Raw genomic sequence first — 13,738 nt, forward strand, 5'->3', positions numbered from 1 at the left:
TGAAATACACAGCAACACCATGACCCTGCCTGTCTCACATCACAGCACTGCATACAACACACAACACACATCATCCAAAAAACATATGACAGTAGCAACGCTACACCTGCACACTTTGTTTGCACATACCTATCACCATCCCTGTTATATGCGTCGGTGATCTTCTTTTTCTCCGCAGCTGTCATCATTTTCTACACCGCGTGTCTGTTGTTAATGTCAAAGCTCGACTTCTTCTTCCCTTGTACGTCAACATCGTCCACATCAATTACATCCGTGCACTCATTATTTTTGGCATTGCAGTCTACATTACTCGTGAATGAAGGAACATATACCACGCTCGATTTGCTCGTCTGCCCACTTACACCCAGGCACTCAACCCCCGTTAGTGTTAACCCCTTTTTCACTTTGCATTTGACATCCCACACGTTTGAATTTTTCCCAACATTCAACCTACCACCTTCTGCCATGTTTGGACTAATAACCACCACCTCTGTTCCAGCCAGTACACCATGCTGCATTCCACTGACACTGTTTGTTTGTTCCCTTACCGGCGTAACATCCCAAACCGGAACTGCATCCCCGGTTACTGCAAACACTCTGTTAGGGGTGGTATTGTTTGTAAGGTCTGTAACATGTTCGTTCCCACTCAACCCATATTTCACACTTTCTACATTCACGTCTACACCACGGAATGCTTGTGTCACGTTATGGACTTCGCGCTCAGTAAGCTGATCCTCTAAAACATTGACTACCCTTTGCAATTCAGCATTTTCAATGGTGAGTTTCTTCACCTCATCGTCCTTAGCTTGCATTAAGCTACCAAAACCTCTAACAAGATGCAACGTTTGCACCTCATTCGCCTGCCTCAGTCTGTCTACTTCTGCACGTAACTCTGAAATCACAACGTCTTTCTCAATGATTTGCAGTTCAAACTCCACAATTTTCTATGTAGCGTGGCAAACATGTGGCCTAATGTCCATTATGCGCTTCCCTGCATTTCGTGAAACATTCCTGTTTGGTGTCCGAAAATGGACCGAAGTTGAACCCCGTTCCACATTTCTACCACAAAATCCTCCGTCCCCACCCGTCACATTACCATCCACTCCCATATCAACAAAATCATCCTCATGCACACTACCACCGAATTCCTCAATTGCATTTCCCGCACCCCTAGCGCAATTTACCCCATTCACTTCAAAAATCTTAACCTCATAGTCTTTCGTAATCAATCTCCCAGCTATCACCTGTAAACACAACATAACAAATGCGTGAACAATTTCCAAACGATGTCCCGTATAATACAATCATAACTATCATTTACTATTACCTCAAAATCCACATGCCCTGATAGATTGACCCCATGTGCAGCTGTTACTAATGTGGCAACATCCCACTTCAAAAACCTGGGAAATGAGACTGCAGATACGGGCGATATGATCGTTGAATGTTCACAGAGCCAATACTGTACCCCACATCACACATAACAAATAATAACGTCCAAACTAGCTACATGACTACACCAAATACAGCATAAATAAATCACTTGCAATTAATAGCACACCCAACAAATAAATTACAAGCAAACGTACCATCAATGCGACGACACATCCGGTGACTTTTTTAGGTGTTCGATAGAAGTCCTTAACCGAACTCATCAACGAGCTACGGATTGCCCCCGTCCAATCGTACGTTTTCATTGCATCCAAATTATCCACATATCGAATTAGAGCCCAGCTGATTGTTTCCCCAGAATTTGAGAAGAATAATTTCCCACAGGCATATAAGCATAGCAACTTCGCAGTGTCTTCCACATCACGAGCAGTACTGCCCTCCGCAGCTTCGACTAGTAGGATCCGTATCAGTTTCAAGGTTATGCGAGTAGTGTTAAGACACCTACGTTGTACAAAGTCGGACGTTGGCTTAGGTCGGGGGGTCAAATCAATGCTACCAAACCCACATTGGATTCCAAATATTAACTTGATGTCATCATCGCTTACGCACACGCTTCGTCCTCCAACACGAAACGTCCCATCCTGTGCATTGTATGCCTGGATGATATTTACCACCAAGTCATCCCCTTTGTGGAACTCTGCGTGGTCAAGTTGGTTTATCAAAATTGCTTCAAACATCAACCAGAACGGTGTTTTTTTAAGGTGAACAAGGTGTTCGTCTTGCAGATTCAACATGTACACTAACTTCACAATGCCTGCAATGTTCGACTGGAAGTTGAGCCTCGTACGATTAAGCTTCGGTGTGACACTTGGACGATTAACAATTTTTGTCTATTTGAACAAGATTCGTCCTTGCCTACATACCCCAAGTTCGTTTGCCATTGTTTTGCTGGCTGCATCTTGACGTTTACGCTCACATGAACGCGTCCATGGACTGTTTGTCGTCCTAACCCCTGCATTTCGAACATCAAATCAAATATCAGTTTCATAAGCGTAACGTTCCAAACACAATCTCTTCAAAACTACATTACAATATTATAACATGTCAACACCACACACACACGGTTTACAACAATAAGACTCTTCACAGTAGCACATACTTATTAAAACACAACATTGGAGTAACCACGTCCCACCAGCAACAAGAACAACATTACGATATTGTCACATAACATTTTATATTAAAGTTTGACTTTTTAATGTACGCAAAGTACATATCACACAGTTATAACGGAATGGACATACCAACATCCACCTAACGTAACACATTGTAATTTAAAGATGCCCACATGCAAACCATGGCGGAACCCCACAAAAATTTCCCTTTCAACTCACTACGAATTTAAATGTGTGAAAACACTCGCGTACCCTTCCACCCAACGTAACATCAACAGCCACACAACGCCGTAGATTGATGCCCCACACACATCTCACAGACAAGTTACCATTTTAATGTCGACCACATCAAACAACATAGATGCCCCACAAACACACACACTACATTATTAACACACCCCACCACACTCTGCGTTTTAATAGAAAATTCAGTTGGTCTTTCTTATAACGACACCACACACCAACCCACCAAAACAACCGCACACTACAACCTACTGATTCGCCCAACATAATAAGCACTTACACATGTCATACGCAACCAATATCAACAACCACAACGGTGGAATCCAGTCAACGTCGATGAGTGTGAATACGTTTTATAAACAAGAATCGAATCATAAATTCTGTAAACAAAATCAGGTAATTAAGTTTACCAGTCATCGTTGACGAGTGCGAATAAGATATTCCTCCGACGTAATATTCCCGTAAAGTCGTAACATCGTCACGTCGCACCACTCTTTAGGGTTTATCCCAAACCAAAACTGCAGAAACACCAAAGGGAATCCAGACGCAACGTTTTGAATCACCAAATCTTTGTAAAGCCACACCAAATCTCTACCGTGGGGAATGATTAACTGAATTCGAATTTTGAACCACCGATTCTCACCCCTTAATTTTAGGGCAACACTCATGTACATACCAAATAGGTGGTGTTTCTAATTTGGGGATTTCAAACGTTAACGGGTCAGGGCGCCGTGGGTCTCGTTCCCATATTTCAACTTCTATCAACGTGACACCACACCACATTCATCCATTACATTTGTCAAACCCCCATACAGTTTACACTAAATGGCATTATAGTCATTCAATGTACATAAAGACCAAGTGGTGCATAAGAAAACATTTGGGACCATCCACACCATAAGTTCAAAAAAGGGGATTTACCAGTCAATTCCCCAAAAAAAAAAAGAGGCAACATGACCCAAAAAAATAAAAAGACAAAAAATATACTAACATAAGAAATGCCAAATAGTGCCTTAAAAGCATAACTCTCGGGAGCTTTTGGCAAACTGAAAGTAACGGTTTTGAATCTAACAACTAAAAATATTTTTTATAATTTATTAGATAGATTATTCTAACATTGTAGAAAATATAATATGGCTTACAAATTTGACATAATTTTATTTAGCTCTTATAAAGCTTTTAACTTACGTAATACTTGGTTATTCTCTCATAAAGAATAATGTTATTATATTTTTTACAATAAAATTTATATGTTACTTTATTTTTTATTATGTTGATGCATCATTTACATAATTTTAGTCAATTTAACTTTATTAAAAGAGAAGTCGATGTAATTATGATAAATTTATAAAATTTATTGTATTTTCTAAACTTTACGGTGGTCGGTATAATTTATCCATAGTTATCTAAGTTATTTTCACCCTATTTTCTTTTGCACCAAATATATAAGGGTAAATAATACGTTTTCCAATTTAGTTTATTTTTTCTCAATTTAGTCTCAAGTATTTTTTTTTTCTCAGTTTACCCTCTAGTTTACTTCCTTCCAATTTTAGATGAAAAAATGACATGCTAATCGCTATGTGTCACCTTGTGAAAAATCACACATTATTATGTAAATTTAGATAAATTACAATTTACCCATTAAAATTTTCACACTTTGTCTCTTCCTTTTTTCCTTCATTTTGGCTATTAATATTTTAATTTTTTTTTCTAATTTACTCTAACTATTAAGATACATCCAAAATTAGATGAATTACAGCCACTTTACCCCCAATTGTCCTTTTTTCCTTAGCCACGTCTAATGAAATGGCAATTGAATTTGAGAGAGAGATATCCAATAATGGTTGTCAATTTGAAGGGGCTATGGTGATGGATGGTTAATATGGGTTTTGAGATGTTGGTAGTGGCAGTTAGGGGTAAGCAGGTGAATTGAAAAATTCGCAATTCCAATCAGTTCATGTTAATTTGGTAGGTTTGATTTGGTTTTTATAATTTGTGGTTTCGGATTAGTTTGAAAAATTAGCAATCTGTTATTTACGAATCAATTTCGAATTATGATACACGATTCCAGAGTAAATCTGATCCGCACCGTTTACTATCCCACCTTACCATTATACCATACATCCTGTTGCATACAATCCCAACCTTTTATATATATAACCCAAAATAAGGAATCCTCCAACAAAAAAGAAAGAGGCATTACTCTCAATGGAATTACCACTAATTATCAATAATCAAATTATTAATATTACAAGCTGATTTGGGTTGCTGCAGTTGTTGTGTTGTGCTGCTATTTTTGTTGTTGTTTTTTAAAAAATTATTTAACTTAAGTTTAGTTTTGTAACTGTTACTGTCACAAAAAAATGTTTGTTAAATGAGAGTTTTATTTATTAGATGTTATGTTTCTTTGTTAGATGATGAACTTATATTTATTTGCTACATGTTGAATGTTTTTAAAATATTGTTATATGATTTTTATTGTGTGAAATTGTGATTTCAAACCGAATCAATCTGTATTTAAATGGTTTAGTTCGGATTGATTCATGATTTAAATGGTTTGGATTTATTCTAATTTTTATAGAACTATAGTTCACGAATTGATCCTTGTTTCATCCCAATCTGATTCGATCCAAACCATGCTCATCCTAGTGGCAGTGAGGATGTGAAATAGGAAAATGAATGATAATAGTGTTTTATTGTTGGTGATATTATTGAAATGAGAGTTTCAATTAATGATGTTATTTTATCCATAAAAGTGTTAACGAAGGAGGTGGTAGAAGGCGTAGTGGGTTACGAGTCATAAAGTTGCTAATATGGAATTTGCATCCAATTTTGGATAATTGTTAGTTGTTAGAGTAGATTAGGAAAATTAAGAACATTAGAGCCTAAAGTGAAAAAAAACAATAAGAGTGCAAGTGAAAAAATATTAAGACTTAAGAGGCAAAATATAATTTTCTTGAATTTGTATAATAATTTGTATTATTATGTGACATGGCTATTGACGTGTCATGTTTCATTTATTTGTTTAAAATTGGACCAAAGTTAATTATTAAGGGGTTGTTTGGAATGTCTTAAATAAGTGTATATTTTGACTTTTTTGATTAAAAAGTTAAGGAAAAAAAGATAATTGTTTGGGATAATTTTTTAACTTTTTACGAAAAAATGTGTATTAAAAAATTGTATAAATTAGTGCATAGGAGAAGTTTTTTGGCGAGTAGGCAGTACGGTGGCAACATTGTGCAGAGTGGTGTATAGGAGATGCTTTCCTTCTTTTCGGGCATTGAATTGGACAGTACTGTTCAGCCCATTGAGGCTCACCATGGGTCCCGTTTTACTAATTGGAACCGTGCAATGTGTACAACTCGTCAAGTACTATATGCTTGTAAAAAATCACGTTAATCGGATATCGATAGCTATCTGATCGGATTAGTTTTTTGTCAACCATTAACTATAACACCATTCTTTTTTTATACAAAACTGATTTGATCATATAGTTAGCGATATCCGATCAACATAATTTTTTATAAATATATAGTAATCGATGATTTCTACACATTAAACGATTTAGATTATTAAAACGGAATCCGTGATGGACCCCCACGGGCCGAACAGTATCGTCTTGTTTATGCACCCGCCTGTTCCCTTTGTCCCACCAAAGTCAACTGAAGTACAACTCACGTGAGAAATGAGTTGTACTTTTTTTTTGTGTACAAATAATTTTTTTATATTTTTTTTGATGAATAGTGATAACTTTTTAACTTTTTAAATAATGTTTTGACTTTTTTAAAGGATGCCAAACCAGTCCTAAGTAAATTGAAAGAAAAAAAATTAAACCTTTAGAAACTAGAGTGAAAAATGCTAAAATTTAAAGGGACAATGTGTAATTTATCAAAAATTGTGTAATAATGTGTTATTTTGCCATGCAGCTTCTGACATATAATTTTTAAGGAAAAATAACAATGCAAGGTAGAAGATTATAAAAAAATTTTATAAAACATGATAGTGCAACTCATTGGTCACGTTTGGAAAGTTGGCTATTTAAGTAGACTATTTTAGTTTTTGGCTATTTTAATAGGCTAAAATTTTTGTGTTTGAGAAGATAGTTGGATTTTTTTGTAGTTGGATGTGATGTTTATGAGAAAAAAGTAAAATGATTATGAATTTAAGGTGATATTTTATCTTATTGACTATTTTAACCTATTTTGTCTTTTTATGAATTTTAACCTAAAAAAAGCCATAAGAGTAAGGATCCTCTAGAGTGATTTTTTCCTAAAGTTTCCTAAAGTGCTACAGTGTATGGTTGAGATTTATTGGCAAGTCACATCAATTTTTCTGATGTGACTTGCCAGTAAATCTTAACCACACAATATAGCACTCTAGGAAATTTTAGGAAAATTTCACTCTAGAGGATCCTTGGTGAAGCGATAAACCCACTTCCCAAACAAGGTGATTGTGTGGTCTCAAAAACCATTGGATACAAACTTTGAGTTGTACCCTTCCATGTCTCTGTAATTCCCCTAATTTTCAATCCAAAATTGAACAGAAGTTAACCGTTGGAATAAACAAAAAAATAAAAATAAAAAATATTAGGGACTAAAATGAAAAAATAATTTTTATAGATCAAAGTGAGAAAATATTAGAACTTGAAGGGGTAAAGTCTAATTTGCATAATATATAAAAGAGGGTTGTTATTAGCACCCCATTAATTATTTTGGACTCCCATTTCTTTGGACCCCCACTTATAAATTGTAAAACCCTTGGAAAAAAAATTCTCCCCTCGAATAATATCAAAATTATCCTTGCAAAAATATTTCACCCATTCAAATGCACACTATAACACTCCACACCCGAAAAAGCCTCTCTTCCAAAACCTTAACAAAACCAACAACGGTGGAACCTTCCAAAATCAATGGAAAAAATTTATCGTGATTAAAAAGTTTTTTCTTTACTTCATTATAAGGTTTGTCAATCTGTTTAATTTTTTTTCCTATTACCTCTTTTCACATATACAACACAATCTAATCTCATGCTTTTTTGGTTGGTCTTCTATTATTATCCATGTCATGACCCAAACTCGCCCCTATGGGTTTAGCACCGTAACCGGCCAGTAATCCGAGATTACCGAAGGCCTACTTAACAATAATACAGTAATACAGAGTACAGGGGCTGGCGGAAGCCAAAACAGTAATTAAAAGATGTCCAATGAGCTGTGATAGTCTGTATGCAAAAAGACTTTTCAATACACATGTACAATCAGTACCAAAACAGTATGTACAATATATACAAGCATTCTAGACAAGGACTTAATCCCTATTAGAACAGTACGGTACAACATCATTCAGTCTATACAGAACATAAACAAAGATGGGGAAAACTAAAACACCCCAAGCAGCCTCAGCTTGAATAGTTCTGGAACCTCAAAGTGAGGCACAAAGGTTAGCTTGACAAAACAGGAGTTAAGCTTGACGCCCCTAGCAACGGTCCGGTGCCTGAACACCTACATATATCTATGAGCAGTGAGCTAAAGCCCAGTGAATAACATATGCGTAAAGAGGTTAAGAATGAATGTCCTTTCAATATTGAAAACAGTCATTTAAACAGTATATCAGCCATTCAATTTGTGGCTCATATTTCGGGCCATAACAATCATTCAGAAACTATAATAGTCATATGTGGTACATCCAATAGCAAAACAGTACAGTAGGTCTTCTCAGACCAAACAGTCAGTTGATGGCCATCATATCAGTAAACAGTAGTGGTTCCAACATGGGAACCGACAGAGATCTCTGTGACAGTAGCAGTATAGTACAGTAACAGTTGGTTGCTATGGATGCCACGAATACAGTTCACAAATAGGACATCATTCATTCAGTAACAGTATCATTTCAGAAAACAGTACAGTTCAATTGTTCAGAAGATAATCATTATTGAACATATCTTTACAACATTGTTACTCACAGAGTTCTGGGCTACAGATAAGCTAGTACGCGTCCTCGGATGCCAACCCTACACAGTTACAGAGTGAACACACACTAAGCTACACAGTTGGGAAATAATAACTTAATCTCTATCTTGACTCGGTGTGGTTCTACATCAATATCCTCATTAAGATGCCTTAAATTAGGCCTAAGAATGCCTAGAATGAAATGAGCATGCAAAGATGCACTTTAAAAACATTTTCAGAATTTTCAGAAAATAGAGGTCCCGCTCGAGCATGGGTTTCCCCGCTCGAGTGTACATGCAAACAAAAGGCTCTGCTCAAGTTTAAACTTTCCCGCTCGAGCGGACTGCAAAAGTACTGGATGTGTGAAAATCACGCCCGATGGGCGCTCGACACCCGCTCGAGCGTGTGACACAAGTCCTCGCTCAAGCGTGCAAAACCCCGCTCGAGCAGACTGTAAGCACAACAAAAGTGCTGGATACACGAATTTCCCACTCGAGCGCCACTTACCCCGCTTGAGCGGGAGTCTAAAATCTAGAATTTACAGATTTGAACCTCAAGCTCAAAATCAAGTTTTAATGCATCAAATTCGATCCTCTTGGGCCAATTTTCTGGAAAACACTTGTAAATTCATAGTTTAACATGATTCAAAGCTCAATTTGTAAAATGAAGGCCCAAAGATAGTTCAATTGAACACAAATTCAAACAAATTCCATGAACATGATGTAAAACATAACATGTATGAATTAAATCAACTTCAAGCTTCCAAAACATGAACAAATGAGCCAATTCTTTCTATAACAAGATGAATTCATGGACTATAACAATAATATGGACATGCATGCAAGAATTTCTTTGAAAACAACCTCAAACTTCAAGAGATGCACATGCATGCATGAGATAAGCTTCAATTCAACATTTTTAGACCAAAACTTGACTTAGATCACTAAACTCCCAAGAACCATGCAAGACAATACATAAATACATCAATGAGAGGTTGAAATCCTTACCTAGGTTCCTCAATTACAAGTCTAGAGGCTCAATTTGCTAATTCTCTCTTCAATTCTACCAAGTTTCCAAGCAATTCTCAAATGAAACTAAGTTTCTCCTCTCTCACTCCTTCTCTTGGTTTGGTCTCTTAAGGATGAACAAGAATGAGATGCAAGAGTAAGCTTTCAACAATATTGGTGAAGTGGCCCACTAGATAGCATTTTAGTAAATAAAGCCAACTTATGTAATTTAGCTTTATTAAATCTAATTTAATCATACCAAATCACATTTCAATTAAATATGCCATAAAATCACATAAATCTTAATTAGCACAAAACATCAATCAATTTCTGATTCGGCCGCCGATAAGGCCTTCAATTTGCAGTTTAAAGCATAAAACATGAACAGATAATTTAACAGTCAACAGATAGGATTGCATTCAAACTAGCACAATCAATCAATCAGTTTAGTAATTCAGTCAATCAGTCAGTTAACATGCTTAATCATGGATTAGCACTAATCAGTGGTGAGGGTTGTCACAATCCATGGCCTCACTATACTTGCATGTTCTCTGTGTGAGCAAAATTGGGCAGGATTTTCACCCATCAGTCGACCACCTAAGAGTGATTCGACCTCCTTTATTTGCCTGTTTCTACTGTTGTTTCGATTACCTGTTCCAAAACAAATAAGAAATGGTCAATTACCTATTCCCGGACAAATAAACAATATTCAGACCTGTATTTCCGAATTTCAATCATATATTTGAGAGTTCAATCCTGAAAAAATGATGAACAGTTTTTATTATTTTTTTCATTTTTTTTTAAGAAACTTACCTTTACAAGGCCAATCTTCTTTGAGGTAAGAATACCATCAAAGTTATGAATCCCTTCTAAGCTTTTATTGTTGTACTTCTTTCGTCTTATGGAGCTGTGGTTGCCATAAAATTTCCACTCATTGTCATTGTCGGAGATGTATATGTAATCAAATGGTTACTACTGTTACCATTGAAATATTGTCGCCAAATGATTTTCAAGGTTTTGAGAGTAGATAGGTTTTGAAGGTGGGATTTGGGGAAGATGGATAGGTGGTAATGGAGATGTGTGCTTTCATAAACCCTAACTCATGATGTAGTGTGTGGGGGTTTAATTGTAAGATGGGGTGTCTCAAAATTATTAATGTCTTTTTTAGTAATTTCACTTGAGGTTATTATTGTAATAAAAAAAGCTAAAAAATGAGATGTCCAAAACAATTGATGAGATGCTAATGAGTGCTGCTATTAGCACTCCTACCAATTATTTTGGACTCCCTATTTTTTAATTTTTTTATTACAATAATAACCTCTAATGAAATTACTAAAAATGATATCAATAATTTTGGGACATGTCATTTTACAATTAATACATTATGGATTAGGGTTTATGAGAGCACCTACCTCCATCACCACCCATCCATCTTCCCAAAATCTCACCTTCAAAACATACCCACCCTCAAAATCTTGAAAACCCTTTAGCGGTAATATTCCAACGATAACGGTGACAACTATTTGATTACCTACACTTCTTCGGCAATGACAATGAGGAGAAGTTTTTTGGCAACCACAACTCCAAGAGATGAGAGGTGTACAACAATAAAAGTTCAGAGGAGATTCATAGCTTTGATGGCATTCTTATCTTAGAGGAAATTAGTCTTGTAAGGGTAAGTTTATTGAAAAAAATGAAAAAATTATAAAAACTATTTGTCATTTTTTCTGAATTGAACTCTCGAACATATGTCCAAAATTCGAGAACACAAACCTGAATATTGTTCATTTGTTTGGGAACAGATAACCGAACATTTCTTATTCGTTCGAGAACAGATAATCGAAACTCGTGGAGATCACATAATCCACGAAAGCGAAATTTTGAATTAATAACAAAAAAACCTACATTTATTTTCTCAGATCATGAAAAAATATGTAGAGTAGTAATCACTTTCGTGAGTTTTTGAAAGAGAAGCTTTTTGGGGTGTAGAGGTGTGCATTCAATTGAATAGGTATAATATTTTTATAAGGATAATTTTGATATTATTTGAGGAGAAAAAAGAAATTTTAAGAATTTTAAAATTTATAAATAAGGGACCAAAGAAATAAATGATCCAAAATAATTGATGGAGTACTAATAACAACGCTCATACTAATAGCAACACTCTCTATAAAAACAAAAAAACTACTTCCTCCGTCCCAAAATATTAGGCTGTGTTTGGTACAGTTTTCCAATTACAATTCCACCTCTTCACGTAAACAAAGTGTTTAAATACACTACACATTTCAAAATACATTTCTATTTCACGTTTGGCAGAGCTCATTTCAAAACAAATTTCCAATGCAAAACTCACATTTTCATATAGTTTTTGAATTTTTTGAGTCTATGGAACATCCCCCAGGACATCCCCCCGAACATCCCTCCGGATGTCCGGTCGGTTGAGCACTACAGTGGTTTTTTTTTTTTTGGTAACTCTTTCATACATACATATATGTATTTGTGCTATTGTAGACTAATTTTCTGTTGAAAGCGAATAAAAAAATTGAATAAAATTGAATTATGTGTGGTAAACTGTGTAGATGCTAACAAAAATAATATTCTAATTTTTGTTTGACTCTCACATAGATAATACCTGATAAATTTTTTGGCCATTTATTTGAAAAAAAACAATACAATAAATAGCAAATAATTTGTGACAGTAATTAAAAATATAAAAATATTTGAACTGAAAAATATTTAAAAAAAATTTGAACCAAATATACAATCAAAAGTTATTTAAAATCAGTAATTAAATATTTATTTTGAAAAAAAAATTATTGCCTTTGTAATATTTTCAATTAAAAAAATTGATTAATGTTATTTTTTGTTAATAATTAATTTTTTAAATTGAATTTTAAAAAGAGTTTGCTTATTAATCAGAATTTTCGATAGAGTTTTGAGTAGTGTTTTTGGTTATAAGTTATAACAATTTAAATTAAGTTTTGAAAACTCTTTCCAAAACTCATAACCAAACAAATTTTCTTATTTCACATATCACATCTAATATTAAAAACTCAATTCAAAACTCTTTTCAAAACTTAATTCAAAACTCTGAGCATGGAAGTTGGAATGAAACTGTCATCTGTGACATACTGCCTCCTGCTTTAGCATCTACCATTCTGAACAGGCCTTCTCCAACCTCTCTTGAGCCTGATGAACCCAACTGGAAAGGCTCAGCAGATGGGATTTTCTCATATGCTAGTGCCTATGATCTGGTGAGTGGTAATCAGCCCCAAGGTGAGGATTGGCATTGGCTCTGGAAGTTACGGATTCCACAGAAACTGAAAGGGTTCTTGTGGTGTTGTCTCCATGGGAAACTCCTCACAAATCAGCTTCGTTTGAAAAAGGGGTTTATCTTTGGAGTTGGCCCCTATTGCTGTAAAGATGAGGATAGGAATCACCTCCTTAGAGACTGCTTTAAAGCAAATGAAGTGTGGTTTGCTATTTTTGGAAGGCATTGGTACTTGAATATGTGTAGCAAGCCTTGGAAGGACTGGATCATTTGTAATTCAAAAAACAAAATTCATTTTAATGATAACCTTACTGTCTACACTATTTTTGTTGTTACTCTTTGGGCTATTTGGAAGAATAGGAACCACAAAGTCTTTAATAATAGTGTAATTAACATTCTTGACAGTGGCAGGTTCATCATGCAATATTCTAATGATATCCATCAAACTTTTGTTTTGTCTATTGTTAATCCAAGACCTGCTTTTAGACTCATTTCATGGTCTCTCCCACTTGCAGGTAGACTGAAGTTAAACACAGATAGTTGTAGAAGAATGGAAGGTGAAGGTGGATTCGGAGGTCTAATTCGCGATGAAAGGGGACATGGGTGTGTGGCTATTATGGGAAGCTTCACAGTGGCACTAGCTTGGAGGCTGAACTATGGGTGATCTACAAAGGGCTCACGGTGATTTTACAAAAAGGAATGAACA

This window comes from Camellia sinensis, chromosome 3 (assembly GCF_055761805.1).
Source record: "Camellia sinensis isolate YWXY chromosome 3, ASM5576180v1, whole genome shotgun sequence".
NCBI classification, from domain to species: domain Eukaryota; kingdom Viridiplantae; phylum Streptophyta; class Magnoliopsida; order Ericales; family Theaceae; genus Camellia; species Camellia sinensis.